The 23,460-nt window shown below is 45.3% G+C and overlaps 1 long non-coding RNA gene across 1 annotated transcript in view; it reads right to left on the bottom strand.

Moving 5' to 3' along the window:
• Positions 1-22,288: 22,288 nt before the first annotated feature.
• The window catches only part of LOC103345651 (uncharacterized), a 35,237-nt gene continuing 34,065 nt past the window's right edge, over positions 22,289-23,460 (bottom strand). Inside the window, exon 6 of the long non-coding RNA XR_011381196.1 lies at positions 22,289-22,445. This is a non-coding gene — a long non-coding RNA (uncharacterized lncRNA). The remainder of the gene's footprint in view (positions 22,446-23,460) is intronic.

Below are 23,460 nucleotides of genomic sequence, written 5' to 3'. Positions count from 1 at the left end.
ATGATGTGTTCCAGATTCCTCCATTTTGTTGCAAATGACTGGATTTCATTTTTTTTTAACTGCGGTATAGTATTCTAAAGAATACATATCCCATAATTTCTTTATCCAGTCTACCATTGATGGGCATTTAGGTTGGTTCCAGGTCTTAGCTATTGTGAATTGAGCTGCAATAAACATTAGGGTGCAGACTGCTTTTTTGTTTGCCAATTTAATTTCCTTTGGGTAAATTCCAAGGAGTGGGATGGCTGGGTTGTATGGTAGGGTTATATTCAGGTTTCTGAGGAATCTCCAGACTGACTTCCATAGTGGATTTACCAGTTTGCATTCTCAAACAGTGGGTTAGTGTCCCTTTTCCTTCACATCCTCTCCAGCATCTGTTGTTGGTAGATTTCTGTATGTGAGCCATTCTAACTGGGGTGAGCTGGAACCTCATTGTGGTTTTGATTTGCATTTCCCTGATTGCTAGTGATCCTGAACATTTTTCCTGTGCCTGTTGGCCATTTGGATTTCCTCTTTTGAAAAATGTCTATTGAGGTCCTTGGCCCATCTCTTTAATGGGTTGTTTGTTTTGTTGTTGAGTTTCTTGATCTCTTTGTAGATTCTGGTTATTAATCCTTTATTGGTTGCATAGTTTGCAAATATTTTTTCCCATTCTGTTGATCGCCTCTTCACTTTCCTGACTGTTTCTTTTGAAGTACAGAAACTTCTCAATTTGATATAATCCCTGTTGGACACTTTGCCTGCAACTTCAGCTTTGCCACTATTTTCCCTTTGACCTGTGAACTGAACATTTTTCTGGATGATCAAGAATGTTTTTTCCAGTATTAATATTTCACAGTTGTCATTGTATTGTCTCAATAATATCAAAATATTGTTGACACTTTAGAATTAGAAGGGAGAATTCATTTCTCTGTGACTAAGGAGGTGATCAGCAACTCTCCTAAGCAAATGAATCATGTGAATAGGGAAGTGGAAAACTGGGTGTTTTCTCTTGGTGGTGGAAATATCTTCATGATGGCCTTGGTAGTAGCATTTTCCAGAACTTGCAAAGCAGATAAAAATGAAATGTTACTGACGCTGAATAAACATTTTGGGAGGATTCTTAAGTATAAAGGTGAATTTCTATTTTCTGTATGCTAATCACATCCCAAATACTGTAGTTATAAAAGCCAATGGGAAACATGTAGTTTTTTAAACTATGAAGTTTTTTCCATATGCCCTTCAATAAGTCATCTATTATCGTATATTAGAATGTTGAAAATAGAAGTCTTTTTTAAAGACTTGCTTCTTTATTTGAAAGGCAGAGCTACAGAGAAAGAGGCAGAGAGAGGTCTTCCCACCTGCGGGTTAACTCTCCTGATGGCTGCCATGGCCAGGACTGCACTGGTGTGAAGCCAGGAGCTTTTGTGGGTCTGTCAAATGGGTGCAGGGCCCAAGGACCTGTGCCATCTTCTACTGCTTTCCCAGGCCACAGCAGAGAGCTGGGTCAGATGTGGAGCAGCCAGAAATTGAATCAGCACCCATAAGGGATGCCGGCACTGCAGGCAGCAGCTTTACCTGCTCCATCACAGTGCCAGCCCCTAAAACAGCAATCTTTTTTTTCATTTTTTTTCTTTTTCTTTAAGATTTTATTTATTTATTTGACAGGTAGAGTTACAGACAGTGAGAGAGAGACAGAGAGAAAGGCCCTCCCTCCATCGGTTCACTCCCCAAATGGCCGCAATAGCCAGAGCTGCACTGATCCGAAGCCAGGAGCCAGGCGCCCCCCACCCCTGGTCTCCCACGCAGGCACAGGGGCCCAAGCACTTGGGCCATTCCAGGCCACAGCAGAGAGCCGGACCAGAAAAGGAGCAACCAGGACCAGAACCGGCACCCACACAGATGCCAGCGCTGCAGGCAGAGGATCAACCCCACTGTGCCACGGCGCCGACCCCTAAAACAGCAATCTTAATCCAAAAACTATTACTGGAAAATTTGAGGGCCCTGAGGATGATTTTCTTTTTGAAATGGGAAAAAACTGTTTTGTAGAAATAATTTATCTGAGCATGTTTTCCCAACTCATATATGATAACTTTGCTGACTTCTCAGAATAAATATCTTTTGTAAAATTTTTACTCAATATTTATCTTAAATATAACAACTTAACTGAAGATAAGTGAAGAAAGCAAGCAGGGGCCAGGGCTGTGGTCTAGTGGGTAAAGCCACCGCCTGTGGTACCAGCATCCCATATGGGCACTGGGTTGAGTCCCAGCTGCTCCACTTCCCATCAAGCTCTCTGCTATGGCCTAGGAAAGCAGAAGATGGCCCACATCCTTGGGCCCCTGCACCCATATGGGAAACCCATAGGAAGCTCCTGGCTTCAGATCGGCTCAGCTCCAGCCATTGCAGCCAACTGGGGAGTGAACCAGCTGATAGAAGACCTCTCTCTCTGCCTCTCCTTCTCTCTGTGTAACTCTGACTTTCAAATAAATAAATAAATATTTTAAAAAGAGAGCAAACAGTAAGCTTTACTAGTTATAAATCAGAACTTCTTTTCTTCCTCAAACTAAATATTAAGCTTGTGTTATTCTACTAGGAACTTTGTCCATTTCATGTGTCTGAACAGAGTACAAATATATCCTGAAAGAACCAACTTAGACTTAGCTTAAATTTCATAGGCATTTCACTACCTATTCTTAAAGTCATTGTTAAGAGGCAATATTGATAAATACTGAGGGTGGCCATTTGACACAGCCATGCAGGAGGTCCACATCCCATACTGGAGTTCCTGGGTCTGAGTCCTAACTCTGCTCCTGGTTTCAGGTCCCTGGGGGCAGCAGATGATGGCTCAAGGATACCACTGGGTCCATGTCACCCATGGGGGAGGAGTCCCAAATTCCTGGCTTTAGCATGGCCCAGTCCTGGCCATTGTAGACCCTTGAGGAGTGAACCAGTGAATGAGAGAGTCTGTGTGTGTGTGTGTGTGTGTGTGTCCCTGTGTCCCTCTCTGCCTTTCAAGTTAAATAAGGAATCTTTTTAAGAAGGGGAGCATATATTAGAGAAAGACATTTAGAATATTTTGCTCCATGGCAGACCAGAGCATTCTTTTTTAGCCGAGGTAGACATCATAGCATATCTGGTACTAATCCACAACTTCCCAGGGAAGAGGGACTGGATATTCTGTCCAGGGCAGGAATTGTGTCTTTAGGCTCCTTGAGAGAGGACCTACTCCTTTCTCAAGTACTGTAGGGTGCACACAAGTACAGCCTGAGGCTGGGGTCACAAGACCGTGACTGATGTGAGAACAAGAGGGATTGGTTCTGTTCTGGTCATTGGAGATGCTCTGCAGAGGAGCTGGCTCATAGCAGGAGTGGTGAGTGACAGAACTGCACTGCAGATAACAGAGAAGGCCTGTTCCAAATGGATCTGTGAACGTCAGAGTGGACGTGCAGAGCAGCAGAAAGGCCAGAGGGCTGAAGCCCTGCGAGGCATGTGACGCTTGCTCTTCAAGAACGTTGTGGCACTCTGAGCAGGACACCCGTGGACGTGACAAAACACAGCCAGTGAAACACAACCCTCAGGATGGCAGCTGTGCAGGTGCTCCTGAGGCCACCTCTGCAGTGGTGAGACAGCCTTTTTGCAAAGCCTATTTCAGAGAAGTGGGTCACACGCTGTGTGCATGTGGATGTAGTGAATGTGAAGACGCAGCTCAAGCCATGTGCTGAATCTGCAGGTGGTAGATGTGTGCTAAGAGGCCAGCTCCATTCTTAGTGGAGGTTTGCACAGGGTGACTGACACACCACTTCCCTGAAAGCCAAAAGTTTCACTGAGGCAGGTGCAGGGCATGTATATCATAAAAGAAAAGGTCCAATTAAATGTTACATTTCAGGTAAATGTGCTTAGATCATGAGTGTGATGCTGCGGATAAAATCCTCCAGCCAACTAGTTTTAAAACCATAGGGGTAAAATAATTAAAAAAAAAAAAACTTTCTCTCTGTCTCTCTCACTCCACTCTGCCTGTCAATAGGCTAATCCTCCACCTTGCTATGCTAATCCTCTGCCTGCGGTGCCGGCACACCGGGTTCTAGTCCCGGTCGGGGCGCTGGATTCTATCCTGGTTGCCCCTCTTCCAGGCCAGCTCTCTGCTGTGGCCTGGAAGTGCAGTGGAGGATGGCCCAAGTGCTTGGGCCCTGCACCTGATGGGAGACCAGGAGAAGCACCTGGCTCCTGGCTTTGAATCAGTTGAATGCACTGGCCACAGCGGGCCGGCCGTGGTGGCCATTGGAGGGTGAACCAACGGCAAAGGAAGGCCTTTCTCTCTGTCTCTTTCACTGTCCACTCTGCTCATCAATAATAAAAATAAATAAATAAATAAACCCATAGGGGTTTCTTTTTTTCTTTTTTTTTTACAGGCAGAGTTAGACAGTGAGAGAGAGAGAGACAGAGAAAAAGGTCTTCCTTCCATTGGTTCACCCCCCAAAATGGCCGCCACAGCCAGCGCACTACGCAGATCCGAAGCCAGGAGCCAGGTGCTTCCTCCTGGTCTCCCATGCGAGTGCAGGGCCCAAGCACTTGGGCCATCCTCCACTGCATTCCCAGGCCACAGCAGAGAGCTAGCCTGGAAGACGGGCAACCAGGACAGAATCCGACACCCCCACTGGGAATAGAACCCAGAGTGCCGGCACCGCAGGCAGAGGATTAGCATAGTGAGCCGCGGCGCCAGCCTCACCATAGGGTTTTAACATAGCTGTGTAAAGTTGCTCCTCAGATCCACAGTTAAGAGTTAGATTAGATCTCATGGCTTTCTTCATGAGGAGCTATGGTGATTTGGGATTCCTTGATTAGGAGACTAGTGAGCAGAAGTGAGAACAATGAAATTCTTCAGAAAAATCTTTGGCTAACTCACATGGCCCCAGTGTTTCAAGAATCACTGTTTTTTATGGGTACTTTAAGGATGAATGTTGGACTGTAGGAAACATAGTTGATGAAAAGCAGTGGCCTGGGGCATATTCATTCAGATACAAGGCTTCTGTAAGCAAAGTTAAAAACCATTTTTCTCATGCTTTGTAGAAGTCGTTTTCTGGGTGGAAAGTTAAATGTATGAGAAGATAACAGTGGAGAAACATTGAATTTCCATTATGGACACAGCTGTAACTTATAAGGTATTGGTGAAGAGATTGGTGACTAGAGATTTTTGTTCATTTTGGTGCAAACAAAGCTTCTTTACTGTTTTTATTCATTTACTTTAAACTTTATTTTAAAGGCAGTGAAGCAAAACTATTACCCACTGATTCATTCCCCAAATGCTCTCAATGGCCGGCACCAGGAAGGGGCAAAGTTGGGAGCCAGGAACTTAGTGCAGGCCTCCCACATGGGTGGCAGTAACCTAATTACTCAGACCATAACTACTGCCTCCCAGGTGGAGTCAGGAGGCAGAGCCAGTTATTGAACCCAGGTATTCTCATATGGGAAGCAGGTATCTTAAACAGCAGCTTAGCAGATGGCCAGATGCCCAGCCTCCTTATTCTTTTTAGAAGAGTTCCGTTATGTGGGCAGACGATGGCATAGTTCAACAGTCTCCTCTCGGTGGACATTGGTCTGTGATCATGTGTTTGCAAATACAAAAAATACTTGTACAAAGGATAATCTTGTACACTGTCACTTCATACAGACATCTACATCTGTAGAATAAGTCTAGAAGCCAGACGGAGTCAAACACTAAAGGAATCTAATTGTGACAGTTGTCACCAGCCCATATTGCACTGGGATGATGCTCTTCTACAAATCACCCATGGAAGTACCTATGTCTCTAAAACATTTCCAATAGAATGTGTTATTTTATTGCCACTTGGCTTTCTAAGTGACTTGTAACAGAGTTAGTACCCCTTAGTCTGGAATTCTCTTGGTATTCCAAGATGGAACAAAGCTGGACAGGGGAGCTCCCCCAGACTCCTGAACCCACGCTGTGCACAGAGCAGATCCAAAGCAGCTGCAGCTGCCCAGCGAGCACCAAGCTGAAATTTCATCTCCACCTGCATAACTAGGCAGACTCAACCCAGGTGAAACAAAACATTAATATTCTTTGGAGGAGCTTGGCAGGATCCAGAGATTCTAGAAGAATCACAGTGTCCAGAAAATAGGCAGAATCTGGAGTCACTCAGCAACTAAAGAATGAGGAAAACATGGCCCATTTTCAAAGGGAAAGGCAGCCCCAAATCACTAAGATGCTGAAATTATCAGGCAAGGACTTGAGACAGCTATTATAAATTTGCTCAGTGAGGTTAAAAAAATAAACAGATAATGACAAAAGAGAAGCAAGAAACCTTAAACTTAGGGCTGCACAAAAAAATAGTATAAAATATCTGAAAAAAAAAAAGTGTTGTGTTCTGGATTGCCCAGATAGAAAGAACCAGGGAGACTCACTGAAATGCAAAGAACAAAGGGACTTTATTTGTAGGTCTGTTAGATAGGAAGTCAGATATAACTTATGTGTGTGTGACAAAGGCCTAAAGAGAAGACGTCTATGTCCAGCATCTGCATCTCAAAGTCATCCCGATAACCTGCCAGGCAGGGGTCCCGCCCCTTCTGCCTGATAACCTTCTAGGTGCAGTCTAGTATCTGCACTTCAAAACGATCCTGATCTTCCAGGGGGTCCTGCCCATCCTTCCTCTAACCAGGGCATCTTCAGCCAGGCTTCCTCCTGTCTGATAACTTCAGGGGAGGAACTCAGATAGGAGTTTTTCCATTTACATCCAAGAAGTCCTTTGTTCCAAGAGGAGCAGAGGTAGGGAAGCAAGACCCATCTCCTTAAAAACCCCCGGCCTCAACCGGACTGTGCGCTCAGCCCTCTGCCTCTCTGCTGAGCCGCCCGCCTGGCCTGGCCAGGTGTACTCTCTCCACTCAACCATGTAACCACGTTCTCCCCCAGTCCAAGTGACTGAGCACTCTCTCGGGTCCTGTCTGGAGAGGTGCCCATCCGTTCTTAAGGATGTCCCTTCCCTAATAAACCTTGCTATTTTACCTCCCACTACTCTGTCTCACGCCTGAATTCTTTCTTGCGTGAAGACAAGAACCCTGCCATTCATTGGTAACAGGTCCAGCATGCTGGGGCTCCAGCCTCCTGTGCAACGCAGTGCTGAGAGACCAAGACCCCCTTCTTTGTTTCCAGGGTTTTTATAGTCCCCGGGTGTCGCTCCCCCTCTTCATGGAGGAACGACACTAAACCCTGCCTAGGCTTCATATCCGAGTCACGGCACCATTATGTCGCTCCCCGTCTTCGCGGAGGAACGACACAGGACCCTGCGCTGTTCTTTTGTCTGCTCGGCCCTCCCCGGGTTTGCTGCTGGTTCTTCCCGGGTTGGCTACCGACCCTTCCACCTCCGTGGAAGGGCGGTTCCCCCTGCCACTTTCCCCACTTCCGCGGGGGAGCGGCACATCACCGGCCAGCTCTCTCGGGGGCTGCACAGGTGTTCCTTCAGATAGATGTTCCTGGTGCATGTTGTCTCTCTCCTCCTTTATAGTCCTCTTCCACCAATCCCAACTCTGCTACCCACACGCCGAGTACGCTGCTCTCCTCCAATCAGGAGCAGGATCAGCTGCTGCAGGTCATCACTCAAGTTGGCGAGAGGCAGCTGCGTAGAAGTTGTTACTCCCTTCTCAGCGCCATATTGTGGGAGAACAGATGCATAGAATAAGTCTTAATTCCAGTAACAGTCTAGTCCGAGTTGCTCCCCACACCCGGGCAAACAAGTATCACATCCGAATTCTTTCTTTCCCCTGGCCCTGCCAGACCAAGGACGGCCCACCTTATTGGTTGCCCCAACCTGGTCCTGCCAGACCAAGAACTGCCCAGTGTCAGGTTTCATCTTCTCTTGCCAGGTGCATCCTGGGCCTAGCCAGTTCCTTTGTCTTGTATGAAGCCTATCATGGCGTGGCTCTGGCCTCTCACAAAAGGACAGAATATGTTTGTTACTGGTGAATGGCAGGGTTCTTGTCTTCACGCAAGAAAGAATTTAGGCATGAGACAGAGTAGTGGGAGGTAAAATAGCAAGGTTTATTAGGGAAGGGATATCCATAAGAACAGATAGGCACCTCTCCAGACAGAGCCTGACAGGGTGCCCAGTCGCTCAGACAGGGAGAGCGGGGTTCCATGGTCGAGTGGAGAGAGTACACCTGGCCAGGCCAGGCGGGCAGCTCAGCAGAGGCAGAGGGCTGAGCACGCAGTCCGGTTGAGGCCAGGGGTTTTTAAGGAGATGGGTCTTGCTTCCCTACCTCTGCTCCTCTTGGAACAAAGGACTTTTTGGATGTAAATAGAAAAACTCCTATCTGAGTTTTCCCCTGAAAGTTTCAGACAGGGGAACCTGGCTGGCGTCGCCCCGCCTTAGAGGAGCCTTAGAGGAAGGATGGTTATTGGGTAGAGGGGCTGGGCGTGTTTGAAGTGCAGATACTGGGCTGCACCTGGAAGGTTATCAGGCAGAAGGGGCAGGACCCCCACCTGGCAGGTTATTGGTAGAAGGAGCAGGGCAGGATGCAGACACTGGGCTGCCCCTGAAATGTTATCAGGATGACTTTGAGATGCATATGCTGGACCCAAGTGTCTCCTTAGGCCTTTGTCACACACACATAAGCTCATATCTGACTTCCTTGGTTAGTAGTATAATGAAGATGGCAGGAAAGGGTCCATGAATTTGAATGTAGAGCACTAGAAAGTATCCAATTTGAAGCAAAGATGGAAGAAAAGGAATAGATATTCTTAGGGACTCATCAGTCAACAGATGTACAGTATGCATGACTGGAATTCTAGAAGAGCAGAGGGAGACATTGATGTTGAAGAACAGATGTGGAAATCCTAACACTGCGATTTAACACTGGTTGAGATAAAATAAGTGTGTTCCCACTGATTTTAAGGCCTGTGTTTGCTAAGGGCAGTGCAGAATATTTGAGGCTTGGGAAATATCCTACTTTAACAAAATCACATTTTTCCTTAGATTTGTGAAATTGCTTTCATTTATCTTTTAATAAAGATTGAGGCTGGCACTGTGGTGCCGTGTGATGAGCTGCTGCTTGGATGCTGGCATCCCCTATCCAAGTGCCCATTCGAGCCCCCACTGCTCTGCTTCTGACCTGGCTCCTTGGCAATGTACCTGGGAAGGCAGCAGAGGATGGCGAGCACTCTGTCTGCTGCCCGCCCCCATGTGGGAGACCTGACTGGAGAGCGGGCTCCTGGCTTTGGCCAGCTCAGACTTGGCTGTCGTGGATATATGGGGAGTGACTCAGCCGATGAGTCAGCTGTATGTGATGCTCTGCTTTTCAGATACACAAATTGACTCCTTTCCAGTGTAAGTATTCTCTATTTTAATGTTTAAAACCATTAATCTGGGCAATGTGGTCATGTTGTAAATCCCCCACAAGCTAGAGAAAATGGTTCCTCTGTTGGTTTCAAAGTGAAGACAGTGGGAGAGGCCATTGTGTGCTCTGATTAGTGTGACATGTATTCACCAATGTAAGGTTTTGCTGCTCTTTAAATGTCCCTATTTGAGTTAAAAGTCCTTTTTCTTCCTAGTCAGAGGTAAAATCATAAACCTGTATACAGGATTGCACCTTCTCACAACTCTGATGGAGAGAGCAGTCTTTGATCCAAGTTCAATGTCAGTGTGAAGTCTCACATCTACACCTGCCTGGGGATGCACAGAGTTGTGCATCCTTCACAGAGCCTTCCTCCCCTTCCTCTTTCCTGGAAGAAATCTGTTTTCATTCTTTCCTAATTAATTTACACATTTTATCAACAGTGAGTGCATGCAGTGTTTCTGGAGTTAGGTGTTAGCACAGCAAGACGCCCAGCATGCAGGAAATGACCCCAACCCCCTACAGGTTACTGTTCAGACAGAGGTGGTTGTGAAGGAAAGCTGATCCCACAGGAGCTCCCTCCGCCCTCTCGGCCTCCTCCTGACTGGGATCAGAGATCTGTTGACAAAGTGCTAGGTTACATTTTTCTTTAATAGCTTTTAAAATTATTTTCCAAATACAAATAACAAATGAGAAGATGTCTAGTGCATATTGTTTCTCATCCCTCCTTACCCCAGAGAAAACATTTTTTGCAGTTTCTGATTTTAGTCTTCTGGTTTCTACTGCATTTGTGATATTTTTTTCTCTCTCCATTTATTCATTTGGGATGCTGTCACTGACTGTCCAGTTTGAATATTTACAATTTAGTTCATTTGTGTTACAACCCTCTGCCCTTTCCTCATGTTGATATTTAGGTAATTTCACATTTTTGAGATTTTTAAAATTTAAATAATCTTTATACTTCTCTTTCTACATCTCCCTTGAACAGAATCTCTTCAAATTCCACTTGATTTTTAAAAGATTTTGAGAGACAGAGTTACAGATAGTGAGACAGAAAGGTCTTCCATCTACAGGTTCATTCCCAAATGGCCACAACACCTGGAGCTGGGCCAATCTAAAGCCAGGAGCTTCTTCCAGGTCTCCCACATGAGTGCAGGGGCCCAAGCACTTGGGCCGTCTTCCACTGCTTTCCCAGGCCATAGCAGAGAGCTGGATTGGGAGAGGAGTAGCTGAGACAAGACCCCATACCCATCGGGGATGCTGGCGTGGGCAGAGGCTTAGCCCACTACACCACAGCACTGGCTCTCGAGTTTCACTTATTAAGGATGTGAATTCTCTTACCTCTTTGCCTACCTTTCTTTCCTTCCTTCCTTGTGTCAAGGATAACTTGGACTTTACATCATCAAGGTTAGTAATATTTACATTCCATCTTGCAACCACAAATCACTGACCAGAGGATGAATAAACATTGGCAACCAACAAGCAGCACTGACCTTACAGGAGTATGTGCATGCTGTCCAGGGGTGGTCTGAGCAGTGTGTTAGATGATGTGTTCTGTAACCAATACAGTTTAAAATGGCCTGGGCCACTCTGAGGAAAATGCCCTGTATCAAGGTAAATTAGAATACTTTCTCTGATGCTCTATGTATTACTTAAATTCATACCACATTATTATTTGCTTTTCAATTGGATCACAGTTCACTTGTCTATTTAACAGGTTTTTCCTGGAGTTTTGAATGTAGTTTGTCTATAATGATGTTGTCTGTTGATTTTATAAGATCTCCTTACACACCCGTGCCTGTACTTTGCAATTTTTAAATATTTACTTGAGAGGTACAGTTACAGAGACAGACAGAGGTATTCATCCACTGGTTCCCTTCCCAAATGGCTTCAGTGGCTGGAGCTGTGCTGATCTGAAGCCAGGAGATTCTTCCAGGTCTCCTACCCAGGTGCAAGGGCCCTAGCACTTGGGCCACCTCTGCTTTCCTGGGATATTATCAGGGTGCTGGGTCAGAAGTGGAGTAGCTGGTTCTTGCACTGGTGCCCGTATGGGATACTGGCACAGCAGGCAGATGCTTAAACTACTACACAGTGCTGGCCCCTGTACTTTGCACTTGTAGTTCCATCAGCCTTCCTCCGTGTCTGAAAACTCCTCTCTTGGAGTCTTTAGTCTTTAATTTGCAGTGGACTAGTTACCTGGTAGGCATGATTCATGCAATTACCCAGGCATTTCCATAAATTACCCTCCTGGCTTCCTTTCTCTTCAGGGACTCTCATTTGACTTGAGGGGAAAGTGCAGAACAGGTAGATTCTATGAGACCTGGCGTATCTCAATCTGAGTTTATTATATTTCAAAAAACTGCTGGTCTCCATGGGTACAGACACAAGCACTTGGGCCAGCATCTGCTGCCTTCCCAGGTGTGTAATCAGGAAGCAGAACAGCCAGGACTTGAACCAGGCACCCAACAAGGAACTGAATCTGCAGCACCACTATACCCACTCCTCACACTCTTTTTTATTTCTTTTTACTTCTTCTTGTAAAGAGAGAAGGAAACAATATGAAGATTCATTGAAGAATATTAGGGTCTAGTCAAACAGTTAAATAAATGCCATAAAATCTCAGAAGTGAAAAGAATAAATCCCATGGCAATATTAGGAAGCTACATGGATACAGTCAGTAAAATCCAGACAGTGGGGAATCTATAGGACAACTAATCTAGTTTCTTCAGTTAAGTTACGATGAACTGAGAAGGTAAGATGCAGGGGGAGCTTATATATTAACAGAGATTTAAAAAGCAATTTTTAGATCTCATTGGATCCTACAGTCAAGCAAAATATAAATTGTTAATAAAGCCACTGGAAATTTGAATGCTTACTCAATATGTCACAATGGTGTAAAAACAGGATAGTGTTTTTGCTGAGATACATAGTAAAACATCTCTTTAAAAGATTTATTTATTTAAAAGGCAGAGTTACAGAGTAGCAGAAGCAGAGAGAGAGAGAGAGGTCTTACATCTGCTTGTTCACTCCCCAAATGGCCACAAAACCTGGAGCCATGAACTTCTTCCAGGTCTCCCATGTGAGTGCAGGGCCGAAGGACTTGGGCCATCTTTTACTGGTTTCCCAGGCCACAACACAGAGCTGGATCAGAAGTGGAGCAGCTCAGCCAGTGCTGCGGCTCACTAGGCTAATCCTCCGCCTGCAGCACCAGTACTCCGGGTTCTAGTCCCAGTTGGGGTGCTGGTTCTATCCCGGTTGCTGCAGGCTTCTGCTACTCTGTAACTCTGCCTTTTAAATAAATAAATCTTTTAAAAAGATGTTTTACTATGTATCTCAGCAAAAACACTATCCTGTTTTTACACTGTTTTTGTCACGCTGCTTGACTTTGGGGAAGGTCATTGATGGAGTCCTTCCTTGGCTCCTTGCCTCAGTATTTTTCTCGGGTGACATATAGGGCTATACATAAACATATTTATATTACATATTATTTTAATACATTTTAATGTAGAGTTTTTCATCCTAGCTGGGTTTTTTGGATTTATTTTTTTTTAATTGTGTTTGCTGGAATTAAATTTGGAAGGATTGGAAGCTTCTGTATAAAATCTCAAGCTAGGAATTTCCTTTTTTAATGTATTTTTATTTTTTTTTTTTTACAGGCAGAGTGGACAGTGAGAGAGAGAGAGAGAGAGGGAGAAAGGTCCTCCTTTGCCATTGGTTCACCCTCCAATGGCCGTCGCGGCCCGTGCACTGCGGCTGGTGCACCGCGCTAATCCGATAGCAGCAGCCAGGTGCTTCTCCTGGTCTCCCATGGGGTGCAGGGCCCAAGCACTTGGGCCATCCTCCACTGCACTCCCAGGCCACAGCAGAGAGCTGGCCTGGAAGAGGAGCAACCGGGACTAGAACCTGGTGTGTCAGCGCCACTAGGCGGAGGATTAGCCTAGTGAGCTGCGGCACTGGCCCTTAATGTAATCTTATTCCCCCTCTCTTGTTTAGGAGCTGGGAATCTCAAATTCAAAACTGCAGTTGTTCTGGGAAGAACAAAATCTGCTTCTATATCCAGGTGACAAAATGATTCTGATGGAGAAAGCTTTGTAGGAATTCAGTCAATCTTTATCAGTTTCACTTATTTGATATCCAGTGTTTGGTCTCAATAATCACAATATTATAAAAAGTAGCATGAGATTAAATGCCCCATGTTGTGGTGCAGGAGTATTTTCCAGAAAAATAAATCTGGAAAAACATTCTGGGGCACGTGTGCTGCTGTGTGCTCCCCACGGCGGCCTTCCACCATGAGAAAGCGTTGCTGAGTCATCAAGTCCCTTTGGATGTGATTTGGAGGTAAATTTTTTCAGTGCACTGTGTAGTTCCAAAGGGAATAGGTGTCTAGATTTCAGGCAACAGTCTTGGAATGTCTCATGCTGCTTATCAGGTCCCATTTACCATTGTGGAAAATGGAAAACAGCTTTGAGCTCTTTCCAAATCATTGTTTTGTCCCAGATCACAGCCCAGCTCAGACTGTGCCAGGTGCATGTCCTTTACGCAGTTCCCATGCCAGCCATGTTTGCGTATGTGATTGCACAACAAACTCAGCAACAAAAAGACAATTCTGAATTTTCATAATGTGTATATTTTCGCTCCTAGCAGACCTTTCCTACTAATGCTGATTTTCTGTTGACTAGGCACAGACAACACAGCATGATTCTCATTCCTATGGACACACAGGAACACAAATCTAAGGCCTTTGACCACTTGGCTACACGGTGAGACTCAATAAACAGGTCTGTGCAGTAGAATGCACTTGAAGGGACTTGATAGCATGTGAGTGGATGAGATATGTTCTAGACCTTCCTGTGGCCCTGACCACTCTCTGACCTGGAGGCAGGATGTGAGTGGATGAGATGTGTTCTAGACCTTCCTGTGGCCCTGACCACTGTCTGACCTGGAGGCAGCACGTGAGTGGATGAGATGTGTTCTAGACCTTCCTGTGGCCTGACCACTGTCTGACATGGAGGCAGCATGTGAGTGGATGAGATGTGTTCTAGACCTTCCTGTGGCCCTGACCACTGTCTGACCTGGAGGCAGCACGTGAGTGGATGAGATGTGTTCTAGACCTTCCTGTGGCCCTGACCGCTGTCTGACCTGGAGGCAGGATGCAGCATGTGAGTGGATGAGATGTGTTCTAGACATTCCTGTGGCCCTGACCGCTGTCTGACATGGAGGCAGCATGTGAGTGGATGAGATGTGTTCTAGACCTTCCTGTGGCCTGACCACTGTCTGACATGGAGGCAGCACGTGAGTGGATGAGATGTGTTCTAGACCTTCCTGTGGCCCTGACCGCTGTCTGACCTGGAGGCAGGATGCAGCATGTGAGTGGATGAGATGTGTTCTAGACATTCCTGTGGCCCTGACCACTGTCTGACCTGGAGGCAGGATGTGAGTGGATGAGATGTGTTCTAGACCTTCCTGTGCCCTGACCACTGTCTAATGTGTTTGCAGGATGGAGCAGACCAGCAGCATTGCAGCTCTCAGCCCTGTGTTGTTGCCTTGGGGAAAGGGCAGAATGCATTCTGGGAACAGCTGTGCTAACTGTCTGCTCCTTTCTGCTGTCCATGAGAATGGATTAATGACAAGGTATTGATAAATGTAGTAACCCACAGCAAAATTCATTTCTATCTCTAAGTTTAGATTTTTCTTTTTTAAAATTTTATTTAAGACATACAAATTTCATGTGTTTCATGTATACTAATTTAGGAACACTGTGATACTTCCCATCCTACCCTCCCTCCTGCCTACACTCCCACCTCTCCCTCCTCCTTCTCCTATTCCCTCTCCTAATTTTTTACAATGATCTACTTTAAGTTTACTTTTAAAGAATTACTCATTTATTTGAAAGCTAGAGTTATAGAGAGGCAGAGAGAGAGACAGACATACAGACAGAGGTATTTAATCCACTGGTTCATGCCCCAGATGACCACAATGGGGAGTGCTACACCAGTTTGAAGCCAGGAGCTTCTTCTGGGTCTCCCACATGTGTACAGGGTCCTAAGGACTTGGGAAATAGAAGCTTTCCCGGGTGATAGCAGAGAGCTGGATCAGAACTAGAGCAGCTGGGACTCAAACCGGTGCTCACAGGGATGTTGGCACTGCAGGCGGTGGCTTTACCTACTAAGCCACAGTGCTGCCCCCATCAGTTTACTTTACATTCATAAGATTAACCTGACACTAAGTAAAGTTCAACAAATACTTCAACAAAGAAGAATAAGGGAAAAAAACTTCCTCAGTAGTAGAGACAAGGGCTATAAACAATCACTGAAGCTCAGGTTTCCTACTCTAGCTACAAGATTCACTAATAAGCAGTATGCTTTTTATCTATCTGAGTGCAGGACATGCCCCCGCCCCCCATCACCCTTGGCTGGAGCTTCTAAGAACCAAAAAGACGTTTGTCCTCTGTGTCCATGCTGCTGAGGTAATCACTCAGCAAACATCTGTTGAGCACTGAGTGCCATGCCAGGTGCTGGGACCACATGAACACAGTAGACTGAGATCCTTGCCCTCACAGCACTTTCACAGTGCTGGGAGGAGACAGGCAGTGACTACAGACAGGCAACGAAGTCAGCTGCATGTGTGCTGGCAAGACATGCTATGAAAAGGCTGATGGAACTTCAGGTTCTGTGGTGACTCGGGCTTCCTGTCAATGAGCATGACTAATGAATACATGCCATTAGCAGCAATAAGACTCGCAGCTTTGTAGGAGGCTTAAAATCAACACCTTCTGTAAGCTACAGTTGTAGAATGCACCCATAGGTTAAGCATGGTACCAACGGGATCAACAAACCCACTGGAGTAAGCGACACATGGGGGCGCTATTGGGTTGCAGAGTTACAGCCTGAACAACACAGATGGGTTAGTAATCCAGGTTGGGTGTCAACATAGTCCACTGAAGAGCCTCCATTTGAATTTCAGTATGCAAAATTGACCAGCACCTCTCCCACTCCCTATGTCCTAGGCTGAAAGAAACTGTGCTGAGAAGTCAGTTAGAAACATCTGCTCTGACAAGAGCTGCAGAGTTAGCATGAGGTCGTCTCTAGAGTTTGCCAGGGGGAGGTGGAGGCAGACTAAAGCGTGCCTGTGTTCCCAGTCCCAGGGACGGATATGCCAGCGTTTTCCAGAGGCAGAGGCACAGCGGGACAAGTGTGGACTGGGAGGCATTGCACCTGAAGGTCCGATCTCGGAGTCCCCTCCCACACAGAGCCTGCGCTGTCCCCTGAGCAGACCCCTGGCATCTTCACATGGCTTTCCACAGAGATAGAAGATGAAGTTGAGTTCCGTCACTCACTGCTAAGTTTTGAAGCATTCTCTTTTTCCCTCCCCAAGTGAGATTCTCTGGAATTTTTTTTTACTTTTCTAAGCAATCTTCCTTTCCCAAGAAAAATTTTCTATGGAATCCCATATACAAAAATATAAGGAAAATGCAATTACAAAACAATGGTAAAACAGTCTTGTGTAGCAATGGAAGCCAGTCTTTTCCATAGCTCTAGGATTTCAGGGAATGAAATGGAAGCCCCTGGATCAAATGGACCCTCTAATCTCTGACGTGCTCGGTGACGCTCTCTTTGGGGCTGACTTCTCCCTGGGATGCCCATGACAATCAGGGCTTTGAAATCCTACTTTCTGTGAGTAATTAAACTTTAGTAGGTTGCTGTGTGTGATGCTGTTTTTGGTCAACTCATCTTGTTCTTTCAAATTCTATTTTCTACTTTATAGATAAGTTACACAGAGGACATCTTGATCCATTTCAATTAAGTTCAAGTTCCAACCTCCATTGTAATCCTAGGTGAGATCAATTTTGAAAACTCCTCCTCCAGTCTTGTTAACATTTTCAGGTTTAAAACTGAAACATCTATGAGTCTACTTTGAGTTACTTTCTCCTTTATTTGCTTCATTTATCAAGGAGAACTATTGCATATTATGGAATTTTCTTACACAGAATGATAATAAGACCACTTCAAACACTTAAATAATTATCACATTGACTGAAAACATGGCTAAATGAGAATATTCAACTCAAAGCGAGATGTTTTTCCTAAAACATGATCTGTGGTCCTCTGCTTGTGTTAAGACAACCTCAGTGCACCTGGAATGAAGTCTTCCTCGTCTGCCTGTCAGAAACATAAATAACTTTGAATAGCATGGACCTGGAATGACTCCATCCTTCTGCTCACTGAAATCTGACCCAACGTTCAAATAACATCTCTGCCCCCTTTCAGAAATGTCTCTCCACACGCACCCAGTGAGCCCTGACCCTGCAGCCCTCAGGGTAGGACCTGGGACAGAGATGCCCTCTCCTCTGCCTTTCTTTGTCCCTCTCCACAGCCCTGATCCTATCCCCCTCTTCTGGATGCTAAACTCATGCAGGGACTGTGTCTTAGCCACCTTCACAACTGCTGCCACTCTAATAAAGTAGCTGCTGCACAGTAAGTATTGCAGAGCCATTTCTACAGTCTGAAATTTATGATGATTTTAAAAATGCACATGTCAGAATTCCTAGCAGTGCACAGTGAGCCTTATAGTGGCAGTGATTTTCCCTTTCCCCTCACTGCAATGCCATTCTTTTTTTTTTTTAGAAAGCTTTTATTTAATAAATAAAAATTTAGTAAGTACAACTTCTGGATTATAGCAGTTCTTACCCCCATACCTACCCTCCCACACCACTCCCTCCCCATCCCATTCTTCATTAAGATTCATATTTAATGGTCTTTATATACAGAAGACCAACTCTACACTAAGTAAAGTTCAACAGTTTGAACCCACACTGACACACAAAGCATAAAGTACTGTTTGAAGACAAGATTTACCATTAATTCTCACAGTACAACTCTTTAAGGACAGAGGCCCTACATAAGGAGTAAGTGCACAGTGACTCCTGTTGTTGATTTACCAATTGACAGTCTTACTTATGTCAGTGATCACTGGCGGCTCTTGTTATGAGCTGCCAAGGCTATTGAAGCCTTTTGAGTCCACAAACTCCATCAGTATTTGTACAGGGCCATAACCAAAGTGGAAGTTCTCTCCTCCCTTCAGAGAAAAGTACCACCTTCTCGGGTGGTCGCTTTTTCCACTGGGATCTCACAGAGATCCTTCATGTAGATCATTTTTTGCCACAGTGTCTTGGCTTTCCATGCCTGTGAAACTCTCTTGGGCATTATAGCCAGATCCAAATGCCTTAAGGGCTGATTCGGAGGTCAGAGTGCTGTTTAGGGCATTTGTCATTCTATGAGTCTGCTGTATGGCCAGCTTCCCATGTTGGAATACTCTTTTTATTTCTATCTATTGTTATTACCAGACACTTGGTCTTATTTATGTGGTCACTTGGGCAGTTATTCCTATCTATATGAGCAGTTACACACTTAAAATGATCACTTTAGCATGTAAGATAGCATTAGTTTCACTCAGCTTAATGGGATTGGGAGTCCAATGCAAGTTTTAACTTTACCCTTAGGGGTAAGTCCGTGGGAACATGTGCCAAACTGTGCATCTCTCCCCTCTGTTGTTTCCACTTTTATTTTTTCCCAGGATCTATTTTCAATTGGATTTACACACGTATGAATAATTCTGTGCTAAGTAAATAGTTCAACCAATGGTATTATGTTGAAAAAGAAAATCATAAAAAAAAAAAAAGTACTAAACTCTTCCTCGACACTTAAGACAAGGGCTGCTGAAGTCCTTGCTTCTTGTCATGTCAGTTTTACTTCTACAGGTTTCCTTTTATGTGCTTTGTTAGTTGTCACAGATCAGGGAGAAAATATGGTATTAGTCCCTTTGGGACTGACGATGCCATTCTTATTGAAGACAGTGCATCGTTTCCCCAGGATTTCTGTAAATAAGGAATGCCCTGGGCCACGTTCCCATTCTCCTTTCTTTCTCCCAGGTGAAGGCAGGGAATTTGAAACTTCCCAAGATTGCCTGGGACCTGGCAGAATCCACCACTGTAGGAGAACAGCAGGTGTGGTGGCGCGTGCTCTGCAGATCGTGTGTGAATGGCAACACAAAGCAGAGCCTTCAAGAACAAACTCTACAAACACGTAAGGGTGATCACTCACTTGTATCTATCCTAGTCCAGTTACAAAATGTTACTGGGCTGGGCATTTGTCACAGCAAATAAGCTGCCATTTGCTTGGGACACCATTATCCCATATAGGAGGACCTGGTTTGAGTCCTGCTATTCCACTCTGGTCCAGTTTTTGCTAACACAGGCAGCAGGGGATGGCTCCTGTCATTCAAGTAGGAGACCCAGATTAAAATTTAGACCCCTGTGCCTTCTGCCTGGCCCAGCCCTGGCTGCTGTGGACATTCAGAGAGTGGACAAGCAATGGAAGTGTGCTTTCTCTCTGTGCTTGTCAAATAAAGGGAAAGTTAATTTAAAAAAAAACAAACATTATTTGGGGAACAGTTTCCTCTATGTGAATAAGGTGATTTTATTCTACATCTGATCTTAGCCAGAAGGCCAAAAAGCGATAGGGTGATTTTATTCTATACTTAATGGCTGCATTTAAATGTGGTCTGAGGGGAGGTCTTTATCTTTGTGAAAGATTACGTAGCTCCCAAAGTACTCAGCACACAAAGCACACACAGTTCCATCAACTTTCTGTTCTGTACAACTGGCAGCATTTGAGCTCCCCATGAGCATGAAGAGCAGCAAGAAGAGGCTGTCATGGGTAGGGGGACTTGTCATGTCCTTTGGTTTTCTGGAAGAAGTTAGGACACAGCCATGTAAAGACACAGGAGAAGAGTTCAAAACTCAGAGGAATATTCCTACAAAATTTTTTTTTTTTTTGGACAGGCAGAGTTAGAGACAGAGAGAAAGGTCTTCCTTTTCTGTTGGTTCACCCCTAAAATGGCCGCTACGGCTGGCGCGCTGAGGCCAGCGCACTGCACCGATCTGAAGCCAGGTGCCTCCTCCTGGTCTCCCATGTGGGTGCAGGGCCCAAGCACTTGGGCCATCCTCCACTGCACTCCCGGGCCACAGCAGAGAGCTGGACTGGAAGAGGAGCAATCGGGACAGAACCTGGTGCCCCAACCGGGACTAGAACCGGGGTGCTAGTGCCACAGGCGGAGGATTAGCCTAGTGAGCCGTGGTGCCAGCTCAACAGCTCTTTTAAGACGGAATGGACTGCTTTGGGAAGAAGTGGGTCCCTTGTCACCGAAGACATAGGACCAGCATTTAGAGGGCTGTGATGATTCTTTGAATCTTCATCTAGAAATTTTACACTCTTGAGCTTGTTTACAAGGCACCATAAATTTAGTTCCACGTGAGTAGTGCCGCATATTGGGGTGCTGGTTTGAGTCCCAACTATTCCACTTCTGATCCAGCTTCCTGCTAATAGGCCTGAAAAGGCAGTGGCTGATGGCCCAAATCCTTCCAGATGGAGTTCCTGGCTCCTAGCTTGGGCCTGGCCCAGCCCTGGCTGTTGTGGGCATTTGTGGAGTAGACCAGCAGATGGAAGATCTCTTTCTCACTCTATCTCCCTGCCAATCTATCTTTTGAATATAAAATACATCTTTAAAAAACAACAAAGTATTTAATTTATTTGAAAGAATTACAGGGAGAAAGAGAGAGAGAGAGAGAGATTGAGATTCTTCCATCTGCTGGTTCACTTCCCAAATGACCAAAAAAACAGGGCTTGACTAAGCCAAAGCCAGGATGCAGGAGCTTCATCTGGGTCCCCAAGTGGGAGCAAGGGGCCCAAACACTCGGACCAGCTTCTGCTGCTTTCCTAGGCAAATTACCATGAAGCTGGATTGTAAATGGAGCCTCCAGGACTCGAATCAATGCTCATTTGGGATGCCAGCACTGCAGATGCTGGCTCAACCCACTATGTCAAAGTGCCAGATCCAATAAATACACCATTTTAAAAAATGGAAATGTGTATTCAGAGGGAAAAGAAGGTATTATTTTAGACTTCTTTGGAAAAAAATTTATAGAGAAATGGGGTTACTTAATTATCCCCCCAAAAATTTCTTCTAATGTTAATAAAGCTTTTTATTTGAGAGGCAGAGTTACAGGCAGAGAGAGGGAGAGACTGAGAGAAAGGGCTTCCATCTGCTGTTTCATTCCCCAAATGGCTGCAATGGTCAGAGCTGATCCAAAGCCAGGAGCTTCCTCCCAGTCTCCTACGTGGGTACAGGGGCCTAGGCACCTGGGCCATCTTCTACTGCTTTCCCAGGCCACAGCAGAGAGCTGGATCAGAAGAGTTGCAGCCAGGATACAAACTGGTGCCATAAAGGATGCTGGCGCTGCAGACAGAGGCTTAGCTCACTACACCATAGCGCTGTCCCCCTACTTCTAATTTTTAAGAAAACAAGAAAAGTAATTATTTCTTAGCATTTACTGTTGAAATGTCAGTGTAGGTCAAATCTCTGGTGACAGAATTGTTTATTTCTGTACATTATCACCCGTGTGAAAGTGCATCTGTGACCATCTTAGAAAAGTCTGCAGGGCCTTTCTGCCTCGTTAGAGGCTGTATTTGCTTCCTTGTGTATTATTCTGTACTCAATGTTAGCAATAGTTAGTGCTATTATTTTAGCCAAATGTTATAAGCTCAATCAACATATATGTTCTTTTATATAACTGACTTGCAATAGTATTAAGAAAAGCTACATCCTGCTTTGACACCACACCTGGGACTACATTGTGGGCACCCCTGTACCCTGTAGTCTAGGGCCAGGGCAAGGGTTCAGGTGTTGAAGGGCACTGAGGATGTGGTAAGAAAGGTGACTGGAGAGACCTACATACAGCTCCTGTTGGGGAACAGGGTTGGACACATCGCTCATTTCGTTTCCTCTGAGTTCAGATTGGGCACTTTCAGTTGTCCAGTCAGCCATTTTATTAATTCTTCCCTTTGTCCCCTCTAAGGCTAGAAGGAAGGAAGTTGGAGAAATAACAATCTTTATTTGAAAATGTTATTTATTTATATACATACTTATTTGAAAGGCAGAGTTACAGAGAGGGAGAGACAGAGATCTTCATTTGCTGGTTCAATTCCCAAATGGCCACAATAGCTGGGTCTGGGCCATGCTGAACCTAGGAGCCTGGAACTCCATTTGGGTCTCCTGCTGCCTTCCTAGGGGCATTAACAAAGAGCAGGAAAATCAGCAAAAAGCATGAAAAGACACAGCACCAAAGAAAATAATCAGATGGTAAATAAGCCACCTTGGAAAGCTGTTTGACAGCTGCTTGGATACTGGGGTGCAGCCCTATGAGGGACTAGAGTCGGCAGTAAAAGGAATCTACAGTCAATTCCCAGCAAAATTTGGATAAAACTCAAGGCCCTATGCTGAGTGAAAGAAGCCAGTCTCCAAAGAGTAGATGCTGTATGATCCCATTTCTAGGACATTCTAGAAAAAGTCAAAAGTATCATAATGGACAACCTGCCAGTGGTTGACAAGGGTGTAGGGGCTGGGGGAGCGTGTGCCTACAAGAGAGCAGTACCGGTAAGTTTTGTGTGGAGATGGAACTGTTCTCCTGAGTGTGGTTACACCAACATATATGTCTATAAAATCCCAAGAAAAAGTTGAGAACAGCAACCAGAGGCTGCTGGGCAGTGCCAACCCTGGACTTCTGAGAATGATCTAGTTTGTCTACAAGCAGTTCCACCTCCACCCCTTTAACCATGTTTCAGTGAGAGCTTGTGATCCACATTCAGTAGGGCTGGAGAAGAGTAGTTTGGCAATCAGAAGGTGACTCATTCCACCATCTTGACTTTAAACATTAAAATACCCAAAAGAATGCATTTTGCAAAATAGAATTTCTTTCTGAAATCTTCCACCTCTGGAGCATTCCAGAGGTACGTGGCTGGGCTAGTGCATATCAAGCAAACTTGCTCCTCCATTTAAAAATGCATAGAGCAAGACCTGACCTCGACAGTGTTTGTACCTGACCTCGAGGCTGTGTTGTTTCCTGCAGACCTCCAAAACCAGCTCACCTCCTCCCTCTCGTGCCACCTTCTGCTCCCCGGCAGGAAGTGGTGGCTCACCGGATTGTTGAAAGCCACACTGCCATCCAGGAGATCTGCCTGTTGACCCTGAAAGCCGCCCACTGTGTGGACACCATAGGCAGCGCTGGAGCTAGGAAGGAGG

This window comes from Oryctolagus cuniculus, chromosome 12 (genome assembly GCF_964237555.1).
Source record: "Oryctolagus cuniculus chromosome 12, mOryCun1.1, whole genome shotgun sequence".
NCBI classification, from domain to species: Eukaryota; Metazoa; Chordata; class Mammalia; order Lagomorpha; family Leporidae; genus Oryctolagus; species Oryctolagus cuniculus.
This window is presented reverse-complemented; position numbering and strand designations above follow the sequence as displayed.